Here is a 13,174-nt window from a genome sequence, read left to right as displayed (position 1 = left end):
TTCTGTATATTCACTGATTCAATTAGGATCGTGTTGTAACCAACAAAATTCAACAAGCAGCTAAAAGAAAGTAGGGCATGCTTTTTATCAAACACCAAACAATAACGAGAGACAGTCAACCCATGGCTTTTGCAGAAGGCCTAGTTATTAATGATCCAAGTTTGATCTTCCTTTATGCTCAGCACTGTTAGCATATCTCTTTTGTCCTAATGCTTGTTGCTTCCTAGTCATGCAACAGCTGATGGGTCTCCTGGCATCACATGCCTATTCCAGAAAGGAACATGGAGGAAGAAATAAACAGCTGAGCTTCTTCTTCTTTTTTTTTTTTTTAATTAGGAAGCAAAATTCACTAGCAATCCTACCAAACATATGCTGAGCTATATCACTGATAAAGCATCCTTTGGCTGTCTCTCTAAAAGTGATTCTTAAGCTTTCCACTTCACTCTTCTGTAATGGAGAAAGGCACGGGAGCATGGTGTCAGGAATAACTCGTCCACAGTTTGGGGTAGCCAAGTTTTGGCCCATCCATTGTCATACTTGACATCTCCAACTGGATATTCCACACATTCCTTAAACTCGGCCTATAGATTTTTGGAGAGGAGTGAAATTTGGGAAAAATAATGGTAAGATTTCAGGCCTGATCCAGGGAAAGAGTGGTGCTCCATTAGGCTGGTAATTGTCTGTCCCTATCATTTTCGTGAAATTGTAGCATATACATCCTGGGGGTAGCCACGGTCTTTGTTCCTGGATGGGACAAACTTCAGGCTTCCAGGCTTGATCCTAGAAGAGACAATGGTTGTAGAAGACAAAGGTGCTAGGATTCCATCTCTCCTGTGCTTTTTCACCCTTAAACTGAAATGGCCTCTCTCCTGTTCCTGGACGCATATGTGATTTGTTTCTCTCTCTACCTGTACCTGAACTTTTTATAGTGCTTAACATTTTTTTCTCATCACAGTTCTCTGTCCTTGCCTCTTTCCTTTTCCCTCTCATCTCCCTCGGTGGTGCCCTTCGAGCACCTCTTGAAGATATTGATGTAATCACTTTCTCGTGTGTAGCTCATGTTTGCCAGTGTTTTCCGAAGGGTGAAGTAAGCGCCCATTATTATGGTTGTCAAGTATAATAACAAGAGTAATGATTGTTAACAATAACAGCGATAATAATAATTGTTGGCATTATTTACCTTCTCGAAGGGGTGACGTGAATACTATAATCCATTACTTCATAAAGTGCTCCTTGGAGAGAATGCTCTGTAAAATAGCGTAACTCTTCCTAGCATCTGAGTAAAGTGCCATTTGGAACAGTGATGTGTGACTGTTCACATTTTTTTAAATATTGAGAATATATCCCAGATACATTGATTGTAGAATATCACTGTGCTAAAATCATATCAGTGACTCAGTTTTTCCATTTTACGAATTGGTTTCAGGTGAAATGTGCAAAATCTTTACTTTCTAAGTTGGTTTGAATTTTTCTTACACAAGTCAGTTCTCTATATTGTAAATACACACAGAGGATGTGGTATTGTTTTCTGCAGTACTCAGCGTAGGATCACTTGTCAATCCATCACTCCCACTTGTGACAGGACAGGGGAAGGTCATGGAATTGTCATTTCATGGCGAACTTGAATGATGCTCTTGCGTAAATAGATATAGAATAGCCTCACCTACTAGAAACATAGACCCCTTTTGCAGAAAGGATGAGATATGCAGCAGAAATGGCTTCACTCCCACTGCACATTTTCTAGGATGTTTAGAGTTGTGTCCCAATGCTCTACAGATTTCTGTTTTCTTAAAAATACAATTTGACTCTGTTACAGAATTACAGAGAGATAAAAGAGGACCATTTAACCTGCTCCTGTTTAAAAATATGCAAGCTTTGTTTGCAGGAGTGAAATTGAGTCTAAATTAAGCAAAGGATAAAAATATGGCACCAAAATAAAAGTACTTTTCTTGCCAACCTGAATACAGAAGCTGAAAAATCCTCATACATAGGAAAAAAATAACAAGGAAATAGGCTTTACCTGAACCATTGATTACTCAGTAACAGGAGGATTAACCTGAGATTTATTTAAAGGGGAAGAAGAACCTCGAGGGCGAGATCAGATGAGAGGATTTAGGAGGCCAGTGAGGTTACCTGGGTTCAGTCACAGGAGGACACATGGGGATGACCTGGCTGTGAGGGCATAGTAGTAGGAATTCCTCTCACGCAGAGAGAAGAAATGTAGCTAGCGTTTCGGTTCTCTTATAGGAGAACAAGAGAAATAAATTCATTGAGGGTAGGACAATAGAAGAGGAGGCAACAATTTAATACTAGAAGTTACCAACACACTTGTTAGGTCTCTATCAAATGTGCATAGTTGAAGGCAGGTTATTCCTAGCTGGAGGTTACATTTTTTGACACATTAACGGATATTATAAGTAGTTTGTTTAATTTAAGTAATGTGTGCACATCATATTTTTAATGTTAAAGTAAAATGAATCACCTGTTATTTCTAGGCAGTCTTCCTTTTACATCAAAGAGTAGCAGTTGAAACTATCTTGGGGTTGATACAGTCTCCATATTTTATTTTATTTATCTACATGATTATCTCACTCTCTTGGATTTTTCCTGGACATTTTCGGTTTCGGTGTGTAGGTGACAGCTAATAACAGCAGTTGCTGAATTCCAGAAGCGTGTCAGCAGCTTCTTCCGTGCCCCAGGAGAAATGACCTTTTCCCTCTGTGTCCTCCCTTGTTCTCCTTTGGGACTTAGGTGCATTGATTCTGCTCCTTGTCATTCTCCACTTTGCCAGTTTACACTGAGCACCTGCTCTGTGCCAGGAGCTGTTCGGGTTCTAGGGAGAGAATGGAGCAGGGGTGCTCTATTCTAAAAGGAAGGAGCCAAAAATAAACACGAAGTGAATTTCAAGTTTTGCTCTTTCTGCTGTGGAGACAGCAGGGTGCTGAGAAAGAGTGACTGGCCTGGGGGTAGGACAGCTCCATAGAAGTGGAATGTGAGCCAAATTTTCCAGGCACCCCAACGGCAAGTGAATAGGCCCAAAGTTAGAATAAGCTGGGTATGGTCAAGGACAATGGAATTGAACCAAGGGGTTAAAAAGACTGAAAGGATTCCAGCAAGATAGTCAGAGGCTGATCCTGGAATTGCCCGTAGGCCATAAGGAATTTGAATTGTATTGTAAGTGCAGTGAGGAGCCATGTTCCTTGATATAATGGAGGTGGTGCTCAGCTTAATCAAGGTTTGTGACATATTCTGATCTTTGTTCTTTCAAGGTGGATTAGGGAAGGGCAAGAATAAAAGCAGGGAGATAGGTTGGATGTTACTGAGTGATTCGAGGGCAGGATCATAATAGAAGTTAGCATGAGGGGAAATAAAATTGAACCAGGTGGAATATTCTTGACTGGGCCTCTACCATCTGAAGGTAGAGCACGTGGTCACCTGCAGAATTTGGTTTGAGTGATGTACGAGAAGTGTTTCCTCTTTCCCTTGTAGATTACAAGAGAGAAAAGAAAATGTATCGTTTGTCATTTATTGCTTGGACTAAATTCTTTCTTTCTAAATCCATATAATTTTCTGAGAGATGCTAAATTAATACTTTAAAGTAAATTCAATAATTGTAGCATTTCTTACATGTTATGTAAGATTCCCTTCACCAGGAAAAAGCAGCTTGGATAGAAGGACAAGACAGACACAGAGGAAAACATATAAGAAAATAGCATTGCATTTCTTGAGCTATTGATTTGCAGATTGTGTTGGTTTTTTTCTTAGCCCTTCCATTACAGCACTACATTTTAGCTACCAAGGATTTGTTTGTTGACAAATACTGCTGTAGTCTCCAGCGTTCCCATCTTAGTTTAATAGTCTCATTCTTCCATGTGATAAACATGTGGCTTTTTCGAGAAGCCTGCTTTTGGATGTTCACCTTCACACATGATGAAAGACTAGATTTCTTTTTCTGAAGGGCAATCAAAGACAATGATGTTTTTGGGAGATTGGTTTAAATTGAATTCCTTTGAGTTTCATCGTATAATATTTGGTCATCCTGCCATATTTTGAGTACAGTATCATATGGTTTATAAGGCATGGCCTGAAGGAATAATAAATTCAGCAATGAAAGACGTAAACACCAGTCAAAGGCAGGGATTGATCCAGTGTATCTAACAGTATTTTAAACATCAGTTCTGGGAAAACATGCTAGATACCCTGTAGAATATAAGGCCTTGAGCAGACTACATATATACTTAAAAATTATAAAAGGTAACATTATGTAACATTTTGTAAATTGGTGGGTTCAAAGTGTTGCTAGAAGGGTTGAAATAAATTTAAGTGAGTCTGGGGATTCGAGTAGACTTTACTAGAAATTGTAGCATTTTAACTGGATTCTGAAGGATCCGTGTTATTTTCTTAGGAAAAAAGGACAAAGATGCATCGTTAGTGAGCCATGAGAGTCAATAAAACTATTGGCCCCTACAGCTTAAGTCTTCAGGAAGGCCATATGGGACTCCTGTAGACATTCCTGTAGAGTGTGTTTCAGTCCCAGGGGCAACTGGAAAACTCTTTAGAACTAACAGATGCATGAAGCCTATATGGGACTTCTGGACTGATAATGATGGGAACATCTGGTTAACCCGCTTTCTGTAATTAGTGACAAAGGAAGTGCATATTGCATCCGCAGGTTCCTGCAATGGCTTGTCAAGAAGCATTGAGTATTGTGTTTCTTGGTCAAGTTTTATGGATATCGAGTATAATGGTTTATCTTTGTTTCCATTCTTTTGTTAATCATTTTGGATTCTAAGTTATTTTAAAATAAATAGTCTGTATAGTTACACTATTAAAGGGAATTATGAAGGTTTTAGCTTGTGGCATAATTATTCAAGCATAGCTGAAAAATACAGAGAGTACATGTTTCAAATTGTCTGTGCTCTGAGGAGTATGTTCGGTGGTGCAGTTTTATTTTTAGTCTGGTATAAATTACTTTTTTTTTTTTCAGGGAGGCTTCTGTAATAGGGAATGGGGTGATGAGTAGGTCAGGTTTTTCCATATCTGGATGAATTCTATAGGTCTTTATTTTATTTTATTTATTTGGAAGAAACACACATAATCAGGTACTTATTCTATTCTCTCTCTCTAAAAAAATAAACCTGTATATTGGTGCAATTTAAATAAAATAATTATATTATGATGAAAATAAAGTGTTATGTTACTATTCTACAAATAGTAGTGTTAATTTCTATTATAGAAAATATTACACAGATTTTCTTCATTCTAACTCAAAAGTAAATGTTCTTTAGTTTACTGTGTGTGAACCAACTGGGAAGACTATAGTGGTTAACAAAAATTTCATTATGATTCATGCCTTTATAAAAGCATACATTACTGTTGGAAAATGTTAAAGCTCACAGCCAACTGTGACCAGCAAGAACACGTGGGCAGAATTCAGATAGTTTATGTTTAGTTTTATGTTATAACTAGAGGCCCGATGCACGGAATTCGTGCAAGGGGCATGGCCCCCCGCCACCGCTGAGGCCGCCTCTGCCTCAGCCCCTGCCACCGCGACTTCTTCTGGAAGGTCTTCTGGAAGGATGTCCGGAAGGATGTCCAGTCTAATTAGCATATTATGCTTTTATTATTATAGATATTTTTTTTTTCCCCCAAACCAAAGTGAAATAAAACTCCTCTTTTAGGAGCAGCAAGAATACTCATTAAAGGAAACAAACAGAATTACAGAGATTGTCTAACTTAAAGGTTAGAAAATGTATACTTTTTAAAAAATAATTCTTTATGAAAGTATTACATATGTCCCTTTTCCCACCCATTGACCCCCTCCAGCCCCCCCACTCCCCATCCATCCCCTCACCACCCCATTGTCTCTGTCCATGGGCCATGCATATATGCAGAAAATATACACGTTTTTGTTTATTTGGAATCACATTTCAAGAGTTAAAGAATTTAGTGTATTTTACCTATTTTTCTGCAAAGAAACCTGATTTTTTAAAAAAGTATGGCATGCACTAATTTAGCCTTTCTTGAAAAGTAAGAGTGTGTAGTGTTGAAGATTTAATTCAATATGTTTCCTACTGAATGAATCTTGAAATAGGAGCTCTCTCTCAGACAGGATATGTCTTCGAGGATATGTTTTCATGTGCACAGATCTGGAAACATATCTAACTAATGATTAGGGTTTGAGTAGTAGAAAAAGAGGGAATTTCAACTTATTTCAGTGAATTACTGTAGTTAGAATGTGCTGGTTTTTAATAACTCAAAGTCAAGATGATTCATTATCACAGACCAGGACAACATTTGCTAAAAGAGTATTTGTCTGTAGTATCTGATATGAATCAAAACAATATAAAGTGAAAGAAATACCTTAGGGTAAATTCCTCTAATTTTAAAACTAGAAGTTTCCTTTACAACTGTGAGCATTCCAAATTGTTATGTCATATAACAACATTAGAGATTTAAAAAATTTTGCAAGTTCTGGCTGCATAAGATTTTCATTTATTGAAATGAATAACATTTCCTTATGTAACATGTCCTCAGAGGCTTTAAAAAACAATTTGCAAACCCACCTTGGAACCGCTGTAGCACTTCAGGATGGTAAAAAGCTAATAAATACACTAATTTGGAAGATAGAAAAAACATAACCAAAAAAATTAAGTAGGAAGTTCAGTGTCACTGGATAAATTGGAATTAGTGTTCTAAATAACTCTTCTTAAGTGATTTTCACATCACTTCTCTTGAACCACGGTTAAAGCCTACCTCAGAACTCTGCTCAAGTTAGCTCCTCTATTTACTTTATTAGCAAGGATGTCGTTCATTTGGATTAAAAATCAGCCCTTGACTTGGGGTGGTAAACACACAATACAATGCACAGATGATGTATTATAGAACCCTATATAATTTTGACCAAAGTTACCCCAGTAAATTCAGTAAAAATAAAAAATAAGAATCAGTAGTTGAAGAACATCCTTTTTAATTTTTTAAATTGTCTTAAAATATAATTCTATTAATTTCAGCGAGGGAGAGAGAGAGAGAAACATCAATGCTGAGGGAGAATCATTGATTGGCTGCCTCATGCATGCCCCATACTGGGGATCAAACCTGCAATCCAGGCATGTGTCCTGGTGGGAATGCAGACTGGTGCAGCCACTGTGGAAAATCATATGGAGTTTCCTCAAAAAATTAAAAATGGAACTGCCATTTTATATTTGCATCTGTAATGTATGAGGACTTATATTTCTTCATATCCTCATCAACCATAGTTTTCATTTTCTCAAGAAAAATCATACCACTCTAGTGAGTGTGAGATGATGTCTCATGGGTTTTGATTTGTGTTTCCCTAGGGCTAAATGACATTGAGCATCTCTTTGCTCATGTTCACTGGTCTATCTTCTGTGAAGATATGTCTATTCAAACTCTTTGCCCATTTTAAAATTGCATTGTCTGTCTTTTAGTTGTTGGGCTTTTTGTTCTTTACATATTATGGATTCTAGACCCTTATCACATATAAAATTTGCAAATTGCCTGGCCGTCATGGCTCAGTGGTTGAGTGTTGACCTATGAACCAGGAGGTCATGGTTTGATTCTTGGTCAGGGCACATGCCCAGATTGCGGGCTTGATCCCTGGTGTGGGGTGTGCGGGAGGCATCCAATCAATGATTCTCTCTCATCATAGATGTTTCTCTCTCTCTCTCCCTCTATCTTCCTCTCTGAAATTAATTAAAAAAAGATTTAAAAACAGCTTTGCAAATATATTCTCCCATATTGAGAAAATACCCATCACTTTGTTAATAGTGTTCTTTGAGGCACAAGATGATTTAATTTTGATTTGATGAAGTCCTATTTATGTTTTTCTTTCTTAGTTTGTATTTTTGGTGTCACATCTAAGTATCCACAGTCAGCTCCAAGTTAATGAAGATTTATCCCTACTATATATTTTAAGATTTGTAGTTTTAACTCTTAACGTTTGGATGTTTTATTCATTTTTAAGTTTTGTGTATGACATGGAGTAAGTGTCCAAATTCATGCTTTTGCATGTGGATATCCAGTATTCTCTGCATTTGTTGAAGAGGCTAGTCTTTCCCCATTGAATGGTCTTGGCATCTCGTCAAAAATCAATTGACCATAGGTTATGGGTTTATTTTTGGATTCTCAGTTTTATTCTGTTAATCTATATGTCTATCCTTATGCTAGTATGCTGTTGTTTTGATTGCAGTAGCTTTATAGTAAGTTTGACTTACTATAAAGAAGTGTGAGTTTTTCAACTTCGTCCTCCCTTTCCAAGATTGTTTTGAATATTCAGGGTCTTTTTGCAATTCTACATGGATTTTAGGATTAGCTTTTCCTTTCTGCAAAATGGTGGTTGGGGTTTTTATAGGAAATGCATTGAATTTCTTGAGCACTTTGGGTATTCTTACCATCTTAACAAAATCAAGTTCTCCAGTTCATTAACAAATTGTCTTGCCATTCATTCAGACTTTCTTTTAATTTCTTTCAACAATGCTTTGTAATCTTCAGTTTGCAAATCTTGAACTTCCTTTATTAGATTTATTTCTAGATATTTTATTTTTTATAGTCTCATTGAATTTTTCTAAATTTCCTCTTGTATTCTTGATTTTTAGTGCATAGAAATACAAATTATTATTAGAACTCAAACTAATAGACATGTTTCAGCACTCTGGCATATGGATGATACATACATAAGCTCATGGGAAAATTCTACCCAACCCTAATAGAAACCTGCTACTTAACTGCACATATATTTTGAGGAGTGAAATAAGAAATACATCTATTTTACATCCAAAATCATATTTTATTATCAAATTTTAAAAATGATATTGATTTGACATATTTCATGGATATTATGTCAAACTAGTCAAAAGAGTACGGATGTATGTTTGCATGTGTCTATGAAAACCAATGAAGGGTGAATAATTCAGTCAGTCAAATGGAGTTTCACATCAAATAATGTTTTTCTTCAGCAAATTACTTAAAGTTTTCACTTTCAAAAAAGTTGTTAGTAATTTTTGCCAAAATAACAATTCAAAAGATATTGCAGTTTGATATTTGAGTGATAGGAATGAGTATAAAGAGTTCTCATATAAGTGAAACATCAAAATCATATTTAAAAATGAATGTTTCAGAAATTTCTCTGAAAGAAACATTTTCCATATATCTATATATATATAAAAGCCTAAGCAACCATTTGACTGGTCACTATGATGCGCACTGACCACTAGGGGGCAGACGCTCAACGCAGGAGCTGCTGCCTGGTGGTCAGTGCACTCGCACAGCGGATGCGCTACTCAGCTGAATGATGGGTGCCAGACACTGGGCTCAGGGCTGGTGAGCACAGCTGTGGCGATGCTAGCCTCTCCTGTGGACACTCCCCCTGCACGCCCCTCCCCCATCCGGACTGGGACTGGGATCGGTACTGGCATTGGAACTGATTGGGCGTGAGCCTGCGGCTGCTTCTTCTCATGGGTGCGCCGGTATCGCCCTAGGACGGGTGTGCAGAGACCTTAGAGAGCCTACTGAGTGGTGGTGGCAGCAGGTGCAGCGGGCCAGGATGAGCGGAAGTGGTGCAGCGCCCAGCCTGGGCTCGGGCTCCTCCCCAGCTGCCTGCCACTTTGCGCACTACTACATCCCTCTGGGGAGGTTGGACTGACAGTTTCAGCCTGGTCCACACAGGCCACGCTGAGGGACCCCCGGCCTCTAGTTATTATATACTAGGGGTCCAGTGCACAAATTTGTGCACCTTGAGGCTGCAGTGGGCACGGGTGGGTCTTGGCCCATCCTTCACACCCCCCTCCCGGGCCCTCCCCCTGTGGCCCCAGGTCCCCTGTCTGCCAGCAGCCCTGCTCCCGTGGCTGCTGCCCCGATCATCCCTCAGGAGCAGGGGGAGGTGATCGGGCCGGCAGCCACTGCTCGCACCTGCTGGCTCTGACACCGGCAATGGGTGTGAGCGGGGCCAACGCTGGCAGCAGGTGCGGGTGCTGGCAGCAGGTGCAAGTGCCTGATGGGACCGCGGTGCACGGGAGCAAAGAATTTTCAGTAACCACCAGAGGCTCGTCCCGATGACAGCGACGGGCGCCCTGCCTTGGTCTGGTGCTGTCGCTCACCTGCTCCACCATCCAGCCGTGGCTGACACCCGTCATGTTCTGTGCTCTGCCACCTGCTGCCGAAGCCCGCCATGTTTCACGCGTGCCCGCTGGTGGTCAGCGCATGTCACAGCAACTGGTTGTTCGCTTGTTCTGTTGTTTGGTCTATTTGCATGTCAGTCTTTTATTATGTAGGGTAATTCCGGCATATATAACACTCAGAGAAAAATGAGAAAAAGCAGGAAAAAATCCCTTCAAAATGCTATAATTTCAGTTTGTCTCAAATTACTTTTAAAGGCATACGTTTGCAACAAAAAATTTTCAACATCAGTGAACTTAAAATGCTCTGTGAAATGAATGCCTTCTCACGTGACAATTTTGTAGAACACCATTATTAGTACATATTGCAAAAGTGAACAGTGTTTTGTAAAAAAGCAAAACAACAAAAATATTCCCATGGAATGTCCTCTTATTGCAGAACTGTCATATATTAAAAATTAAAATTATAGCATGTGATTTTTATATTTCAGTGTAGGCTGTTATGCCTGTGCTAAGTATATTCTGCCTTTTAATTTTATGTACTATTTGGTTATTATATTTTTGGGAAGTAACCACATTACAGTTAAGTAGAATTTTGGTTTTGACTCTTCAATATAAAACAGGACCACACAGCCAAGATGTATGCTTAAGGTTATTTAATAACTATTAAAGAGACAATTTCAATGCATAAATCCAAACTGCCATCTATCAACCTAATGAAAAGAAATGTTATTATCTTGCATTTTCTTTCTCTGTTATTGATTTGTGGTGCCCCAAGACCATTTTACAAATGATCAGTGTCGTCCTTATCTGTCATGGAAACGAATTCATTCCCTGGGTGGCTGAGCAACATGAGGGGAAATAAATTTCTCAGAAATGTATCCCCTGAAGGTTGCTATCCATTATTGTTACAAGTTTGCAATGGAAATGGCTTTATTGCTACATAGAGAATATGATAAAATTTAAAGCCTGTGGAATATGATTAGAAAATAAATATAATACATATATAACATATTACGGGCAATACATCGCCACATTTGATTCATTTATTTAGGCAATGTTTTGAGTGTATCAAAGCAAACATGGAACAACTCAAATCTGCATGTTAATCCAAAGTGTAATAAAAAGGAAAGGTAATGCATGCAGGGAATTGAAAATTAAAGTGGTCTTCCTTTTCCACAATATGTTTTACTTGGGTGGCAGATGTGAGCTCTATAAATCACATCATATCATTTCAGTGTTTCACTTAAATTTACCTCTTTCCCATTACTCCCAGTCTGAATTTTAGCAAGGCTTTGTGAATCTTTCTAAGAGGTCATTTCGGCAGAAAAATAAAGCAAAAGTTAGTGGAACTAATTCCATCACTGAGTTCAGCCTTACCTCTGTTATCTGCGGCCACTTTTATATGAACCACATCACATAATAATACCTTATTATGTTATGTATTTAAGTATAATCTCTAATTGTTTATGTCTGTCTGTACAGGGAAACATATATTTACTTAATATTTGACCCGAGTGATATTTACACTAATAAAAGAATAAGATGCAAATTGACTGTACCTTTGTGACACCCACCAGCCAATCAGGAGTGAGTATGCAAATTAACCCAACAAAGGCGGGTTAATTTGCATACACAGGTGCTGAGCGGCTGGGGGCAGGGCGACGACGCAGGTGTTCCGCACTGCCCCCGGCTGATCTGGGCCTCTGGGCAGTGTGGGAAGGCGGAAGGCAGCTCGGGCCAGAGCGAAGGTGGTGCTGGCAGCCAGGGGAAGGAAGGCCCATTCTTGCACTAATCTTTGTGCATCGGGCCTATAGTATATCAATAATATTATTAAAATTTCTTATCATACTTTATTTTATTTTTAAAAAATATATTGATTTTTTACAGAGAGGAAGGGAGAGGGATAGAGAGTTAGAAACATCGATGAGAGAGAAACATCGATCAGCTGCCTCCTGCACACCCCCTACTAGGGATATGCCCACAACCAAGGTACATGGCATTGACCAGAATAGAACCTGGGACCCTTCAGTCCACAGGCCGATGCTCTATCCACTGAGCCAAACCGGTTAGGGCTCTTACCATACTTTATAAATGAGACAATTTTAATATATTAATCCACACCTATAAACATAATTATAATTTAATTAACAGATTAACTACCATAGCTTAAAAATTAGAGAATTTTTGTATACCTGGCTTGCTTTAAAAAAAAAAAAAGATATATACATTAAAGATCATTCTCCAAAGGAATCCTCAATCCTCTAGCCCCGTGGTCGGCAAACTGTGGCTCTTTGGCCCCTTGAGTGTGGCTCTTCCACAAAATACCATGGCCTGGGCAAGTCTATTTTGAAGAAGTGGCATTAGAAGAAGCTTAAGTTTAAAAATTTTGGCTCTCAAAAGAAATTTCAATCGTTGTACTGTTGATTCTTGGCTCTGTTGACTAATGAGTTTGCCGACCATTGCTCTAGCCCAAGGTCTGCTGTTCTGTAACTGCTGCTCCATCACAACCAGCACTGAGCACTGATTGAGTGGCAGCTCACGCTCTTAGCGAGACATGAGTCATTTTTGCCTGAAGGCCTGGTTCTCGCACTATCTTCATGATCATGTTATATTTTCAGCTCCTGGGTTTTCTCATGTATGAAATAAAGTAACATCAAGTCCTGTTTAATCTAGAATGTATTCACCATGCATGGATGCTGGGCTGGAGATTAAGCTCAGGGTTGGATTTGTTTGAGAGAGGCTGGTTGAGAAAAGACTGAGCATCTTCTGACGCAGAGGAGATCTTGGATGCTGCTGGGTTTAGTGAGGGCAGTGGTGCTGCAGTGCCTCTCTTATAAGCTAAGTGAGCATCTGGGAAAGTTGGGGGTGAGGCCCAGAAGCAGGGCATCAGGAAGAGCTCATCCTCAGAGGTCACCAGAGGCACGGCCAATACTCATGCTGCATGATTGTGCCTGGTACCCTGATTCCTCAGAAGCCACAAGAGACTTGTATATGAGCTGTCCCCCTCCAGGTCTTCGATTGGGCAAGAGTAGAGA

Source organism: Eptesicus fuscus, chromosome 14, assembly GCF_027574615.1.
Source record: "Eptesicus fuscus isolate TK198812 chromosome 14, DD_ASM_mEF_20220401, whole genome shotgun sequence".
NCBI classification, from domain to species: Eukaryota; Metazoa; Chordata; class Mammalia; order Chiroptera; family Vespertilionidae; genus Eptesicus; species Eptesicus fuscus.
This window is presented reverse-complemented; position numbering follows the sequence as displayed.